The 13,003-nt window shown below is 43.4% G+C and overlaps 1 protein-coding gene and 1 long non-coding RNA gene across 5 annotated transcripts in view; one reads left to right on the top strand and one right to left on the bottom strand.

Annotated features, from left to right (window-relative positions):
* The window catches only part of PSMD1 (proteasome 26S subunit, non-ATPase 1), a 100,654-nt gene that overhangs the window by 52,011 nt on the left and 35,640 nt on the right, over positions 1 to 13,003 (top strand). The gene's annotated exons all lie outside the window — the stretch shown is intronic.
* Positions 5 to 465, bottom strand: LOC138848916 (uncharacterized). Its single transcript, XR_011387063.2, has 2 exons — positions 354 to 465; positions 5 to 69 (listed from the first exon to the last, which is right to left on the bottom strand). It is a non-coding gene; the product is annotated as an uncharacterized LOC138848916 (long non-coding RNA).

The following is a 13,003-nucleotide window of genomic DNA, read 5'->3' as shown; positions in this document are numbered from 1 at the left end:
TGTAGTTGTAAGCATGCCAAAGAGGTTATTTCCTCTGATACATTCATTTTTAGAGAGTAGCAGCATTCACTGTAATTCATAAAACCACTGATTAAGTGTTTTGAGCCAGTTCATGACCCTTATTCAAGTTGGTCTTAAGAGCTCTCTTTGATATTTGGGGGAACTGTAATAAACTCTGTCTTCTTAGTTCAAGATAATTTTGTTTGAGATTAAGCCTGGGCTGTTTTTCCCATCTGAGAAAAAATAAGATATAATCTAGAATTTCTAAAGCTTTCATTTTGTGAAGATTCTGCCCTATTAACCTATAGCGGTTTCCACAGTTCTAATGTCTAGCAGTGAAAAAAGAGTCTTACCCAGGTTTATGCCTTTGCTGTGCAACCCAGTGAGTTTGGTCTGGTCGCAGCCTTGTATAGCAGAGCACAGAAAGGGCTGAGATCTGCATGTGTGCGTGGGTCTTAGCAGAAGCTGCTTCACTGCCCGTCTTTAAACAGATGGCTCCTTAGTGTGGGAACTGATTCGTTGGCAGCTTTTTTTCACAGATTTTTACATTGGGAAAAGTATATAATATGCAGTGAAATACATTTCTACCTTCAGAAAATTGGTGCATAAATCTTAACATTTGTACTATTTAAGTTTCTTTTCAACAGTAAGTCTAGGGCAGTATTAGAGCTTCAGCATTCTTAAGATTTCTTTTTTAAAAGATCATCATAGAGCACTCAGATTTTTTAAATTTTTAATTGCTTGTAAGTCAGAGTGATGTCACCCATGCCCATTTTTGGTTTCAAGTTTATATTCCTTAGCCAGCTTGTGTTGAATGTTTTTGGGAAATACTTCTTTCAGCTCTCCTGACCTTCAGATTTTAGTATTTTGCTGCCTTTTTTTTTTTAACTTTTATTTATTTATTTATTTATTTTTTGGCAGGCAGAGTGAACAGTGAGAGAGAGAGACAGAGAGAAAGGTCTTCCTTTGCCTGCGCCTATCCGAAGGCAGGAGCCAGGTACTTCTCCTGGTCTCCCATGGGGTGCAGGGCCCAAGCACTTGGGCCATCCTCCACAGCACTCCCGGGCCACAGCAGAGAGCTGGCCTGGAAGAGGGGCAACCGGGACAGAAGGTGCCCTGACTGGGACTAGAACCCAGTGTGCCGGCGCCGCAAAGCAGAGGATTAGCCTACTGAGCCGCGGCGCTGCTTTTTCAAACTGAAAAATAGAGTATGTTAGAGAAAGTACTTGCTAAGAATTCTAGATGGAAACAAATTATGTACATGTGTTATATATAAAATATCTTGTAACTAGTAATATTTATGCTTTGTTCTGAATCACCGTTTGGCATCTGTGCTTATGTATGTAGGTCGGATCTCCAAAACAAGCAATGTCAGATTGAAAATAGCAGGATTATATACAATGGAAACACTTGTGTGAAATAAGCCACATTACTCTGCTTACTACAAATCAGAGCAACAAATTAAAAGGTGGACACTTTAACCATAGAAAACAGGGTCAGTTGGAAGAAAAAAAAGTATAGATATGTAGTCTACTCATAGTAGAGGTTTGTAGCTCTCCTAATTCAGCCCTCCTCAGTGTTTTGTTGTTTTGTGATTCCATAATGGAAGCATAGTAGTGACTTCCATATATTTTTTAAAAGGCTAAACCATATTCTTTCAGCTATGTTTTAGATGCCAGGAAATATGCCAAATTTTAAAAAAAGATTTCCATCCAAAATTAAAAATATATTTAAAATGATTATTAGTGGTGGAATGAGGTTCAAGTGTCTGAAAACTTAATTCGTGTAGAATCCCTCACTTCCCAAAAACATAAGATCACTTAATTCTTAGTAAAGTAACTTAACAATCAGACTCAGTCTCTAGTCTGACCATAAACAAAAATCTAATTGGTGCATTTTTCCTAAGGTAAGACTTTAACTCCCAATGACCTTTTTAGCTTATTGAACAGATTCTATCCTAAAACAGATTCTAACCTAAAAGAGCAATCTAATGTCTTTGTAGGTTTAGCAAAACAGCCTAAATATCAGCCAACGACATTTTTTACCTCTCAGTCATATCTGTCAAATAATGACCATTAACAAATTCTTAACGTTAATGAGGATTATGTCCGTTCCACATTCATTCAAATATGAGCTATTTGCTGAATGCCTTACACTCATCAAAATACAGTGGTGAACCAGATAAGTACTTTCTTCCCTCACGTAATTAATAATTTTATGGAGATTGCAGACAGGCAGACTGTTAATTGAACTAAGACTAGCTCACCTCAGCAGAACTCACACACAGCTCAAATATTGCTCAGCTTTCTTTTTATTCATCCATGTCTTGTTCATTGTTTTTGGCAAGATCAGTGGAAAAGCTATAACAGTAGGACTAGCAATTCCAGACTTAATCTGTTCCCTGAGACGCCTTTACTCACTGTCCCAGATAACTGATTTTATTTATTTTTAAAGATTTAATTTGTTTGCAAGGCAGAGTTAGAAAGAGAATCTTCCATCTGCTGTTTCACTCCCCAGATGGATGCAGCTGAGCTGGTCTGAAGCCAGGAGCCTCTTCCAAGTCTCCCACATGGGTGCAGGGGCCCAAGCGTGTGGACCATCTGCTGCTGCATTCCCAGGCATATTAGCAGGGAGCTGGATTGGAAGTAGAGCAGCCAGGACTGGAACTGGCACCCATGTGGGATGCCGGTATCCCAGGTGGCAGCTTTATCCACTGTGCCACAGTGTCAGCCCCATCTGACTTACTATTTTAGTGAAAGACTTAGATCTGGCAGAAGCTCCATCGCCTTTCTTCACCTCTCCAAATATCTTTCTTTCCATCCATACTATCTTCCTTTGGGGTATTGTTATCATTCTTCTTTTATTTCTTTTAACAAAAAAGATTTATTTATTTATGTGAAAGGCAGAGTTACAGAGAGACAGATGCACAGAGAGAGAGAGAGAGGTCTTCCATCTGCTTGTTCACTCCCCCAAATGGCTGGAGCTAGGCTGATCTGGAGCCAGGAGCCTGGAGCTTCTTCCGATTCTCCCGCATGCATGCAGGGGCCCAAAGATTTGGGCCATTTTTGCTGCTTTCCCAGGTACGTTAGCAGGGAGCTGCATCAGAGTTGGAGGAGCCAGGACTCGAACCAGCGCCCATATGGGATGCCGGCACTGAAGGTGGCAGCTTTACTACTGCTTCCACCATTCTTCATCTACAACTGATTTCCACTTGGGTTTTTTTTTTTTTTTTTTTTAAAGATTTATTTATTATTTGAAAGACAGAGTTACAGGTAGAGGTAGAGCCAGAGAGAGAGGTCTTCCATCCACTGGTTCACTCCCAAATTGACAGCAATGGCCAGAGCTGAGCTTATCCAAAGTCAGGAGCCAGGAGCTTCTTCCAAGTCTCCCATTTGGGTGCAGAGACTCAAAGGACTTGAGCCATCTTCAGGCCATAGCAGAGAGCTGGATCAGAAGTGGAGCAGCCAGGACTAGACCTGGTTCCCATATGGGATGCCGGTTCTGTAGGCAAGGGCTTTAACACACTGCGCCACAGCACCAGCCCCCACTTGGGTTCTTAATCCCAAGTCTTTATTATATCCTTTGCAATCATGCTAGATAAGATATTTTATTGTTCTTTTTTCTTTTTTAAAGGATAGCCTATATTTTTTCTCTTCTTACCATCCACATAGCCTCTTCATACCATCCAACTCTAATAGCCAGTTTTGTTTTTTAATTCACAACCTGGTTTCTAAAACAACTCTTGGGAAAACATTAATTAACACTAGTTGTGATTTTTACCCAGTATTTGCCACTGTTACTAAACATTTCTTCTTAAAACTTGATCTTTGGGGCCGGCATGTGCAGTGGGTTAAGCTGCTGCTACAAATATCACCAGCATTCCATACCATATGCCAATTCAAGTCCTATTTCTGACCTGGCTCCCTGCTAATGTGCCTTGGAAGGCAGCGGAAGATGGCCCAAGTACTTAGACCCCTCCCAGCCACCCATGTGGGAGACCCAAATGGAGTTTCTGGCTTCTGGGTTCTACCCAGTCCCACCCCAACCATGTGGCTATTTGGGGAGTAAACCAGCAGAAGGGAAATCTCTTTGTTCCTTTCTCTCTCTATGTAATTCTGCTTTTCAAATAAATAAATAAAACTTGATCCTCTCTTGGCTTGAGAGATACCCAAACTCGTTCTTTGTCTCTTTTTATAGATTCATTCATTTATTTAAAAGGCAGAGTGAAAGAGATTGATCTTCCATCCCCTGATTTACTCCCTAAATGGCCACAACAGCCAGGGCTAAGCCCTCCTCCTGGGTCTCCCTCTTGGGTGGCAGGGTCCCAAGCACCCCGACCATCATCTGCTGCCTTCCCCAGCACATCAGCACAAAGATGGTTTAGAAGGGGAGTAGCCAGGACTCACACCAGCACACCAGTATTGGATGCTGGCAGTGTCACAGGTGACAGCCCTGTTGCACCATGGGGCAGCCCCTTTCTTTTAGCTCTTTGAGTGTTTTTAAGATAGTTAATTTAAGTCCAATTCCTGGGCTTCCTCAGGAATGATTTCATTCTTTTTCCCCCTTGAATGGCCTGTACCTTCCTCTTTACATGCCTTATAACTTTTGGTGGAAACTGAACAGTTTGAATATTTTGATGTGACAACTCAGAATACCAGATTCTTCCTTCTTCCTGGAATTTATTCTTGCTGCTTGTTTTGCATTGTTGTTTGTTCAGTAACTTTTTGAAAGTATTTTTATGAAGTCTGTATCCTTTGTCAAATATGGCCACTGCAGTCTGTGTTTTGTTAGCAAAGTGATTAGCTAGTGTTTTGACAGTTTCCTTAAACACACTGTGCCAAGAAAAGAAACAAGAAGAAAGAAAAGAAAAAATACTTTCCCAGTCTCTGCAGATTGGTTCTGTGCTAGCACGTTCCTTTAAACTGAGCCAGGTATTTTACCACTCTGCCTTAGCCTTCACCTCCTGCTTGTGCAGAGCCTCAGGTAAAAGTTTAGGGTTTCTCAGGCCTTTTCTGAGTAGGTGTCCAACCCTGGCCATGTATATGTTATTCCTGATTGTGGTATACATAGCAGCTTTTAAAAGTCCTTATTACAGGGCTGGCACTGTGGCACAGTGGGTTAAGCTGCCACCTGTGAAGTCAGCATCCCATATGGGCAGCAGTTGGAGTTCCTGCTGCTCTACTTCCAGTCCAGTAGAGGATAGCCCAAGTCCTTAGGCCCCTGTTCCCACATGGGTGACCTGGATGGAGTTCCAGGCTCCTGTCTTCAGCCTGACCCAGCCCTGGCTATTGAGCCATTTGGAAAGTGCCTCTCCCTCTCTGTAACTCTGCCTTTCAAATAAATAAATAAATCTTTAAAAAACAAACACTGAGTCAGGGAAACAAAGGAAAGCCATTGTACTGGAAGTTGAAACAGCCACAATTCTGTCAGTGTTGCTTCCTCTGGCATTAGCAGTGTATACCAGGAAGCTGCTGCCAGTCTGGGGAGAGGGTGATCGATCATAGGTAGACCACTTAAATGCCGCAGTACTCTCTTAGCATAATACAGAAGCCTTTTTTTTTTTTTTTTTTTTTTTTTTTTTGACAGGCAGAGTTAGTGAGAGACAGAGACAGAGAGAAAGGTCTTCCTTCCTTTGGTTCACTCCCCCAAATGGCCACTACAGCTGGCACGCAGCGCCGATCCGAAGCCAGGAGCCAGGTGCTTCCTCCTGGTCTCCCATGCAGGTGCAGGGCCCAATCACTTGGGACAGAATCCAGTGCCCCGACCGGGACTAGAACCCTGGGTGCCAGTGCCACAGGCAGAAGATTAGCCTAGTGAGCCACGGTGCCGGCCAGAAGCTTTTTCATTAAACTTTTTTTTTTTTTTTTTTGATAGGCAGAGTGGACAGTGAGAGAGAGAGACAGAGAGAGAAAGGTCTTCCTTTGCCGTTGGTTCACCCTCCAATGGCCGCCGCTGCAGCCGGCGCACCGCGCTGATCCGATGGCAGGAGCCAGGATCCAGGTGCTTTTCCTGGTCTCCCATGGGGTGCAGGGCCCAAGCACCTGGGCCATCCTCCACTGCACTCCCTGGCCATAGCAGAGAGCTGGCCTGGAAGAGAGGCAACCGGGACAGAATCCGGCACCCCGACCGGGACTAGAACCCGGTGTGCCGGCGCCGCAAGGTGGAGGATTAGCCTATTGAGCCACGGCGCCGGCCCATTAAACTTTTCCTCACTTGTTCTTTTTGTTTTTAAGATTTACTTACTTATTTGTTTGAAATAGTAACAGAGAGAGTAAGAGAGCTCATCCATACACTGATTAACTAGCCAAGTGGCCACAACAGCCAGGGCTGGGCCAGGCCAAAGCCAGGAGCCAGGAACTCCATCCAGGTCTCTGACATGGATGGCAGGGACCAAGCATGTGGGCTGTCATCTGCTGCCTTTCCTAGGTGTGTTAGCAGGGAGCTGGATCAGAAGCAGAGCAGCTAGGACATGAACCAGTGCTCCAGTATGAGATGCCAGCATCACGGGTGGCATCAGTGTGCCATGACACTGACTCCTGATGTAATTTTTATTAGATTCCGGAGTTGTGTAAACATTGATCTAGGCAACTTTATTTGAGACGGAGTTACAGTGAGAAGTAGAGACAGAGAGAGGTCTTGCATCCACTTGTTCACTCCCCAGATGGCCGCAATGGCTGAGCTGTGCCGATCTGAAGCCAGGAGCCAGGAGCCAGGAGCTTCCTCTGGGTCCCCAACGTGGTTGAAGGGGCCCAGGGACTGCTTTCCCAGGCCATAGCAGAGAGCTGAATCAGAAGAGGAGCAGCTGGGACTAGAAACCACACCCATATGGGATGCCGGCACTTCAGGCCAGGGCTGAGAAGAGAGGGAGAGATCTTCATCTGCTCGTTCACTCCCCGTATAGCCACTACAACCAGGGCTGGGACAGGCTGAAGCCAAAAGCCAGGAGCTTCTTCCCGATCAGCCATGTGGGTACAGAGGCCCAAGCACTAGGGCCATCTGCTGCTTTCCCAGGCACATTAGCAGGGAGCTGGATAAAAAGTGGAGCAGCCAGGACTTGAACCAGCACCAGCCCCTTTTTTTCTGTTATTGGAGAGCTCCCATTCATTGGTTCATTCCCAAATACCCTCAACAGCCAGTATTGGGCTGGGGCCACAGCTGGGAGCTGGAAACTCTATGTAGTTCTCCCCTGTAGATGGCAGGAGCACAACTACTGAAGCCATCGCCAGTGTCCCCAGATTCTGCATTAGCAGGAAGCCGGAGTCCTGAACTGGAGCTGGGTATCAATTCCAGGTACTCCACTGTGGAGTGTAGGTGTCTGAACTGCTAGGCTAATGCTCGCCCCCAACTTTTTGATTAGTTTAGATTTGTGTGAGTTCCGAATGTGATCTCTGATTTTTTAAGAGCTTTGCTTTTTGTTATGGTTAGCTAACAATTAAAAAAAATTAATTTTTATTTGAAAGAAGATCTTCCATCCATTGGTTCATTCCCCAGATGCCTCTAATAGCCATGCCTGGGCCAGGTTGAAGCCAGTATCCTGGAACTTCATCCAGGTCTCCCAGTGGCTGGGACCCAAAAGTACTTGAACTGTCACCTGCTTCCTCCCGGAATGCACGTATTATCTGGGAGCTGGATTAGAAGCTGAGGAGCCAGGACATGAACCAGGCACTCTGACATCGTTTGCAGTTGGTAGCAGGCTTCCCACACAGTGACTTAATCGCTCCGCCAAATGCCAAACTTTTTTATATGAAGCCTACGAATCTACTTTTTTCTGACCTCCTTGAGATTTCTCCCTCATTTCAGCAACACTGGAAAGGAATTAATCTTCTTGGAAATGTACCAAAAGCTTGCTCAAAAGGATGTTAAATTTTTAGTTTTCCAGAGTCCAAGAAACTGATATGGTAGTACTAAATTTGTAAATTTGTTTATGGCATGATCTACGTGGTTTTGGTTTTTTATAATTTTTTGCCATGTGCTAGTACTTTATTTGTAGTACATAGGAAATTCTAATAAAGTAAAAACTTATAAATAGCAATAATTTAGGATATGGAGCTGTGTGGAACAGATGTATATTTGGGATGGTAAGTTATTTTCTTTCTCAGTTATTTTCTTGAAAATGAAATTTTTTATGTCCTGCATTATGATACACACAAAATTCGAACAAGTATCTCCTCTCCTTTCCTTACCCGTAATGAATTTTTTTTCTTGATACTATTATGAACTTTATACACATCCAAAAGCTAAAGGAAAACAAGAAAAGTTGCTGGAATTCTCACACATGTGGCTAGCAGGTTTATAATTATCTGAGTAAATATACTTTTAAATTCAGCATGTCAAAGTATATGTGAGAAAGCTAGGTCATAAGTAACACATTATTTGCTTATAAAATTATTTCCCAAATATTGATTTCCTTTCTATTTACCTTCCCTGGCCCCGTAAAATCTATTTTTTCAGTGTCTTGACCATTTCTAGATTTTTATTTTTCTAAATATGTTCATGGAGACTTGTTAACAGGAAATGAACCGTTCTTCTTAATCAAGGATTAATCATTTAACTTTTATTATAAATGCTGATCTAAAATATCTAAACATTTTAGAGAAATTATTTTCTGATGTTATCTAAGAGGCCAGTGTTTATATAGAAGGGTTAAAATTTAGGAAATTGGGGCCAGCGCTGTGACATGGTAAGTTAAGGCTCCACCTAGGTGATGACATCCCATGTGAATGCCAGTTTGTGTCCCGGCTGCTGCTCTTCTGATCCAGCTGTCTGCCAACGGCCTGGAAAGACAGTAGAGGATGGCCCAAGTGCTTGGGCCCCTGCATCCACATAGGAGACCCAGAGAAGCTCCTATCTCCTGGCTTTGGATCAGCCCATCTCTGACCCTTGTAGCCATTTGAGGAGTGAATCAGTGGATGGAAGGCCTTTCTCTCTGTCTTTCCCTCTCTCTATCTGTAACTGCCTCTCAAATAAATAAATAAATATTAAAAAAAATTTTAGGGAATGTCAGAGTTATCTAAAATAATGGGAAAAAAAGCTTGATGAACTGATAGTGAAGATTTAGTGTGTTTTCTTTTTAATCTGCAGATTCTCTGACCTTGTGTTTTTCTTCCATTTTCCCATCTTGCAGTTCATTTGGTGAAGAAGTCTGTTTAATTTCCCATACTGTGCATTTTGCTGATTGTATCTCTGTGTAGTTCAGTGTATTGTTTGAACCTATTTCCTATAAATTGATAGTTGGATCCTAAAGCTAGATCACATTTAGGTTCAGGTGTTGTTTTTGAGGAACAGGGCTGGCAGTACAGCTAAAGTCTAATTGTACCTCTTTTCATGGTGTTAGCAGTCATTAATAATCGTGTTGACAGTCATTAATCTTTACATGTTGAGAAAATGGTGGTATAATTTTATCTTTTTTATTGACTTTTAATTTTGTATATACATGCATCGTGTATATGTGTGCATGTGTGTAAAAAGATTAATGTGTACAGATTTGGCTTTCAGTGAATGTTTGCATTCCAGCCACTGCTTTGAAAGATTCCTTTGTCCTTTTAGAGCTGCCTGCTGGAACATTGAAGTAAACATCTAAGAATATTATGGTCTTACTGTGCTCTTGAAGAGATTTAATGTCTAAGCTAATGTACTGAACTATTTGTCATTCCTTATCTTAACTCTTGTTTTTCTGAAAAATATATCAGAAGGTGAAACTGTTATTAGGCTTAGAAACTGACATCTTTTTATGCTTGCGTTTATAGCTCTCACAATGTGTTTCAGTCTCTACTCTGATCACCTGGGTCAAGCTCTGCGTTAGGCTCCCTGTATTTTATCTTTCCAGGCAAAATTGTTTCTGGGCTTCATGAAATTGTTAGGCCGGCGCCGCAGCTCACTAGGCTAATCCTCCGCCTTGCAGCGCCGGCACACCAGGTTCTAGTCCCGGTCAGGGCGCCGGATTCTGTCCCGGTTGCCCCTCTTGCAGGCCAGCTCTCTGCTGCGGCCCAGGAGTACAGTGGAGGATGGCCCAAGTGCTTGAGCCCTGCACCCCATGGGAGACCAGGATAAGTACCTGGCTCCTGCCATCGGATCAGCACAGTGTGCTGGCTGCAGTGGCCATTGGAGGGTGAACCAACGGCAAAAGGAAGACCTTTCTCTCTGTCTCTCTCACTATCCACTCTGCCTGTCAGAAAAAAAAAAAAAAAAAAAAAGAAGAAGAAATCGTTAATACCCTTTGGGAAACAAAACCTACGTACGAGTCCTATCCCTCTCAGAAGATTTTTCTACTGAAGAAAAGCATGTGAATGTTGTGGTTACTTGGAGAATAGTATATATGATATCTTTTATTTATTGTTTGTGTAATAATGTTTGAGCAATGTCGGTCATAAAATAAATGAAATTTTAAGATCGATTTGAGGATAAGCTGTTTCCTGTGAAGGATAGCACTTTCCTGGGAGTCAGTTTGCTACAGAATATCTCACCCTTGCTGCAGTCGAGAGGCAAGTTAGTAAGTAGCCTCTGTAATATTAGCTCCCTAAAAATTTGATGAGAAAATCAGAAGGTCAGAATTCTACATATTATCATAATATTACCATATTGTTTTGTTTTTAATTTTTTGTTTATGGTGTAGCAGTTAAGACACCATTTGTTAGACCTGCATCCTACACTGGAGCGCCTACGTTCGGTCCGGGCTTTGGTTTCTCACTCCAACTTTCTGCTAATGTGTACCCTGCTAGGCAGTAGGTGATGTCTCAAGTATTTGGGTCCCTGCTTTTTGTGGGAGACCTAGATTGAGGTCTTGGCTCCTGGCTTTTCTTCAACCTGACCCAGCCCTGGCTGTTTTGGGCATATGGGAGTGAACAAGTGAGTGGAAGATCTGTGCATATGTTTGGGGATGCGGTGTGTGTGTGTGGAGGGGGTTGTCTAGCTTTCAAATAAAATTTAAAAATTCTTTATTTGAGAAAAGAGAGATGTGTCATCTGATGGTTCACTCCCCAAAATGTCTGCTGGCCAGGGCCAAAGGTGGGAGCTGAGAACTCAATTCAGGTCTCCCATGTAGGTGGCAGGGACCCAGTTACTTCAGCTACCACTGCCATCCCCCTGGTAGCAAGAAACTAAAATCAGGAACTTGAGCCAAGAATCAAAACAAATTACTCTGATGTGGTATCTGGATGTCTCAATCTTTTTATAAAAAGGTTTAATTTATTTATTTGTAAGGCAGAGAGAGAGAGGGAGAGGGATCCTTTGTCTACTGATCCACTACCCAAAAAGCTGCAGTTCTAGGGCTGGGCCAGGCTAAAGCCAGGAGCCTGGAACTCCATCTGGGGTTCCTATTTGGATGGCAGGGTTCCAAGCACTCAGACCACCTTCTGCTGCCTTTTCAGGTGCATTAGCAGGAAGTTGGATTAGAAGCAGAGCAACCAGCACTCCGATTTGGAATGCTGGCATCACAGGTGGCAGCTTAACCCACTGTCCCACAATGCAGGCTCCAGTATTTTCATTTTAACACCACTAGGGTAAATACCCATCCCGTCCCTGTCCCCACCTCCCACATATTGTTTTGAATGAAACTTTGGACATGAGTCAAACTATATTTTTTAAAAATAAGATTCCAAACTACAGCATATTAGTAGCCAAATTCCTGGGTCTGTTGCAACTCAAATATCTGGTTATGTATTTAGACTTTAAAGGTAGCTTATTATTTTACTCTATCACCAATTCTCCCCAGCATGCTTGAGGTAGAGCAGATGTTGTTTCATGCATCCAGCAACAAAGACCTAGAGAGAGTGAGTGAATGTCATCCTGTTGACAAATGGCTGCATTAGAATTGGAATCCAGGCCGGCGCCGCGGCTCACTAGGCTAATCCTCCGCCTAGCGGCGCCGGCACACCGGGTTCTAGTCCCGGTTGGGGCGCCGGATTCTGTCCCGGTTGCCCCTCTTCCAGGCCAGCCCTCTGCTGTGGCCCGGGAGTGCAGTGGAGGATGGCCCAGGTGCTTGGGCCCTGCACCCCATGGGAGACCAGGAAAAGCACCTGGCTCCTGGCTCCTGCCATCGGATCAGCGCGGTGCGCCGGCCGCAGCGCGCCAGCCACGGCGGCCATTGGAGGGTGAACCAACGGCAAAGGAAGACCTTTCTCTCTGTCTCTCTCTCTCACTGTCCACTCTGCCTGTCAAAAAAAAAAAAAAAAAAAAAAAAAAAAAAAAAAAAAGAATTGGAATCCACCAGCTTCCTGCTAATGTGCACCCTGGGAAGCAGCAATGGCTGAGTTCTCAGAGACTTGGGTCCCTGCCAACCATGTGGGAGACCCTCACTGAGTAACCAGCGCCTGGCCTGGCCTGGCCTGCCCTTAGCTGGTGTGGGTATTTGGGAAATGAACCAGCTGATGGGAAAGATTCTCTAATTTTCATATTCTCTCTCTCTCTCTCTCTCTGTTTCTCTCTCTCTTTCTGTTTCTCTCTCTCCCTCTTTCAAATTAAAGAAAAAGTTAGTAAAAATAGAATTCACATCCAGATCTCTCTTTTTTCTAAACTTATGTTCTCTTTATCGTAATAAACTGCAGAATATTGGAAGGAATCACTGTATTAATTTCCCGTGAGAAATGATCAGAGCCTGGTGACAAGGCAATGGAAACAGAAATAAGACTTGAGAATTTTACTTGTCTTGGTGGCAGATTAAATGTAGAGAATGAGGGGATGAAATGACTGATGTGAGTTTCCTAGGTGTATAGAAGAGTGGTCACTGTGGGACTGCCAGCAGTTCCTTCTTTCTGTGTGCTGATTTAGATATTTATGATGTGTTTGGCTAAAGACATTCCGTAGCGATTCAGGGTGCTGCTCAGAGTATTTATTCGGAATCTGTCGGTAGGGATTATAAAGTCATTAAATAGGGTGGGTGTAGTCAGTTCCTCAATATTGTATTAATCCTCTGACACTGTGGTGCTTCCCTAAAGGGAATTATAAATTTTAATCCTACCAGGGGACTATCCTGAAATTTATGGCCTCAAAAATTCCCTCTGTTGGG

The sequence above is a fragment of the Oryctolagus cuniculus genome, chromosome 3 (assembly GCF_051225735.1).
Source record: "Oryctolagus cuniculus isolate XC-2025 breed Fujian yellow rabbit chromosome 3, ASM5122573v1, whole genome shotgun sequence".
NCBI classification, from domain to species: Eukaryota; Metazoa; Chordata; class Mammalia; order Lagomorpha; family Leporidae; genus Oryctolagus; species Oryctolagus cuniculus.
The sequence above is the reverse complement of the archived record's forward strand: the minus strand, read 5'-3'. Positions and strand labels throughout refer to the sequence as shown.